The sequence below is a fragment of the Schistocerca piceifrons genome, chromosome 2, assembly GCF_021461385.2.
Source record: "Schistocerca piceifrons isolate TAMUIC-IGC-003096 chromosome 2, iqSchPice1.1, whole genome shotgun sequence".
Classification (NCBI taxonomy): Eukaryota; Metazoa; Arthropoda; class Insecta; order Orthoptera; family Acrididae; genus Schistocerca; species Schistocerca piceifrons.
The window spans coordinates 841,702,850-841,706,795 of record NC_060139.1 but is presented as its reverse complement, the minus strand read 5'-3'; the positions used below and the strand labels follow the sequence as shown (position 1 = coordinate 841,706,795).

The 3,946-nt window shown below is 37.9% G+C and overlaps 1 non-coding gene across 1 annotated transcript; it reads right to left on the bottom strand.

Annotated features, from left to right (window-relative positions):
* Positions 1-3,229: 3,229 nt before the first annotated feature.
* Positions 3,230-3,305, bottom strand: Trnas-cga. The gene has a single exon. It is a non-coding gene; the product is annotated as a tRNA-Ser (tRNA).
* Positions 3,306-3,946: the final 641 nt, after the last annotated feature.

Below are 3,946 nucleotides of genomic sequence, written 5' to 3'. Positions count from 1 at the left end.
GATTATTCTCACATTGAAAAGGATGCTCTTGCAATTGTGTATGACATAAAAAAGTTTATCTGTTTTTATAGACCACAAAATATAATATGACTACAAATCACAAATTGTTCATTTCATTCTTAGTTCAGCACATCTAGCTATCTGAGAAAAATCACCATGACTGCAATGATGGGCAGTGTATTTTAGCAAATGCCAGTACAAAATCCACAATAGGTCAACTATGCAACACATAAGTGCTGACACCTTGATGAGGCTGGAAAAGAGAACTGTTGCAGAATCTGACGCTTGTGAAAAGTAATGTTTCAGGCTGATGAGGACCTGTTGCAAACTTTTGCAGGGCTTATCAGTAACCTCACATGAGATATCCCAGACCACATATAGGGATTCTATTCTCTCCTCAGTATGTATCAGAGGTGGCTGGAGGAATTTTTACCTGGCACTCCTCTAGCTGTTTGCACTTTCCTTTACATCCAATCTCAACACTGTGTATGACATCATCACCTTGGCAACCGAGTTACATCCAACAAAATCTCAACACTGTATATGGCATCATTATCTTGGCAACAGAGTTCCAGAACTATTGAATGTTATTTCTTCTGCACCCCTCCCTGGGTAATCAGTTTTTGTGCTATCCCCCAGGGGATGACAAGGATGAAGGCAGTAATTGGGGACATGTACACTGATTAAGTGTCAATGCTGACACTGAAAAGACCATCTGCACTTGCACTGGCTGCTCACGCAATCAGTCAACACCCTCATAGCAATACTCTCCTTGGCTGATGCTAGAACAATCATGGGAGTGTATCCACATCAACTTTGAAGGCCAATTCCTGGGATCAGTGTGGCTCCTGGTTGTGAAAGTGCTCTCCAGCTCGCCACATGTGGTCCACATGATATGAGCTGGAGTGAGGGCCACTGACACAATTTTGGCCAATATTTTTACCACTGAGGGGTCCCCACAGACTATTGTTTCTCAAAATTATTAACAATTTGTTGTCAAATTGAATCATGCCATCAAGTCCAAAACCCACGAATGCTGCCAGACGTCTCCATTCTGTTGCAGGATAATCCCCACCCTCATGTTGCCAAAGTTGTTTTGATTGTTTTGCAGAAGTTTCACAGGGAAGTCAGTACAATCCCAATCTCTTTCCATGTCATTTGCATATTTTTTGGAGCCTTGAAGAAAGACATTTGTGTGTACTGATTTGCTGCAGACAAAGAAATGCATGTGTGGGTACAATCGTGGTTCTATTTGCTAACACAAACATTTTTCCATCAAGGCATTGCCCATCTTGTCTCACAGTGGGATAAATGTATCAACAGTCATGGTGATTACTTTTGAAATAATAAATAGTTTACTTACTTTGTTACTACTGTATTGTTTTAGTTTGACTGCCTCTTATAGATAATGTTATAACAGATTTGTTAATTAAAACTCTCTTAAAAATCTTTTTTAATTAGACAATTAATTGTATGGTTACTACCATTTAAAAAATAGAGTCAGACATGCCAGGTCACTGATGATCAAGTTTCTCTGTTTAATTTCATGTTGTTTAAAGTAGTTTTTTTCCATTGATACTGCTTGTAGTAAGACACTTATGTTAAATGTTTAGGATAAATTTTTGCGATTCTTTTTCAGCCATGTTTTGGACAGATGATAAATATACACATTCATTACTGTTAACCTGCATATTAGCTGTTAAGTTTTATCAGACTGTAACTTCCAACCCAGTCACCTCTATAAATAAGGAAAATGACTTTTTATCATACTATCTTGCAACCTGACACTGGTTTTGATTCTAAACTATATGATTCCAGGAGTACAAAATATCTAGAGAGAAAAAAGAACAATGACTTTGGAATTGTAGCCCATAGAGTGAGATAGTATTAGATGAATGTGGACTGCTGAATGCATTGTACCAACATCAACAGCAAGAAAGTTCTGTTATCACTTCAGTATGTAAATAATCATTCTACAAGTAATATTATTATTTTATACTTATGAAAAATTGTTGGTTGGATCTCTCTGGAATCTGGACTGTAACAGAATCCAACCCCTAAGTACATCTGTACAGACATTTGCCTCAGAATGTATGGTGTCAAAAAAATGAAACATGTGCAGTATAATTTCTTATTGTCTGGCTGATCCATAAAATTTATATTTTCTCAATATAGTTTACATTAAATTTTGTTAACTTTGTTATTCAGTTCATAAGTTTAGTTTACATCAAGTTTTGTTAACTTTGTTTCTACAGTTTTATTTTAATTACCTACATAATTGAAATGGCACACTTCACCCATTACATTTTAAATTTAAGTGCAATACTTAAACAAAATACTAATTTATAATCTTGATGTTGCAGAACATACTATAACATTCCTTTCAATTAACAAATAATGAAAATGATAATGTTTCTGACTAACATCACATTGCAGAGTTGTTGTTTATGTTAATAAGGAGTGTTGATTTTATGCTTTGAATAGATTAATTACAACTGCAAAATATCTTAATTACACTACAGGTCTCAAGTGTTGTACATAGATGACATATTCACTATTTGTAGGTTTTTATTTATGTCCTCAAAACATTGACACCCTTTAGTAACATACTTGATCTGTTGTGTCAGGTTGCTCTTTAATAACTGAAGTGAACCACTTTGTCATGTCATATATGCCACCTGCATCGCCACTGAGGAAAGCAACAGGCCACATCACACTAACACTGACCTGTTTCCGAACCACCAGAGATACAGGCTTCAGCCATGACATGACCAACTGTGAAATAATTCTCTTGAATTCTCTGCTTTTTTTTTATCACTTTCATCAGAGTAAGATCAATTGAAAGTACTCAAAAATAGATCTATTCTATTGCATGAGATGGAAAACTCATCATAACCTAAATTTTAATTTAATGAAAGCTGATCGTGATTTTAGCACTAAATTGCTTAAAATTATCCAAATTATTTTGCACTGTAAATGTTGCATACAGGTATGTTTGATATCTCAGCTCTCATCAAGTGATTAAATGTCTTGCTTTTGGTTTTACCTTTTTATAAATTATGTCTAATGTTATTAATATTTATTGAATGTTACGACCACCCGTTATGTGCCCTGACATAATACTTTTTGTAAGGTTCATTCTGCCAAAAGCAATGCTCAAAACAGAATGAGATTTTCACTCTGCAGTGGAGTGTGCGCTGATATGAAACTTCCTGGCAGATTAAAACTGTGTGCGGGCCGAGACTCGAACTCGGGACCTTTGCCTTTCGCGGGCAAGTGCTCTACCAACTGAACTACCCAAGCACGACTCACGCCCCATCCTCACAGCTTTACTTCTGCCAGTACCTTGTCTCCTACCTTTCAACCTGCAGGGTTTGCAGGAGAGCTTCTGTAAAGTTTGGAAGGTAGGAGATGAGGTACGGGCAGAAGTAAAGCTGTGAGGACAGGGTGTGAGTCGTGCTTGGGTAGCTCAGTTGGCAGTGCACTTGCCCGCGAAAGGCAAAGGTCCCGAGTTCGAGTCTCGGTCCGGCACACAGTTTTAATCTGCCAGGAAGTTTCATATCAGTGCACACTCCGCTGCAGAGTGAAAATCTCATTCTGGAAACATCCTCCAGGCTGTGGCTAAGCCATGTCTCTGCAATATCCTTTCTTTCAGGAGTGCTAGTTCTGCAGGGTTCGCAGGAGAGCTTCTGTAAAGTTTGGAAGGTAGGAGACGAGGTACTGGCAGAAGTAAAGCTGTGAGGATGGGTCGTGAGTCATGCTTGGGTAGCTCAGTGGGTAGAGCAATTGCCCGCAAAAGGCAAAGGTCCCGAGTTCGAGTCTTGGCCCGCGCACAGTTTTAATCTGCCAGGAAGTTTCAATGCTCAAAACGTTTTTGACATCTTTTAAAAAAGTATTTTGAAACAACTGAAGTATATTATGTGTCAAAATACCCAGTTTTGCTAAA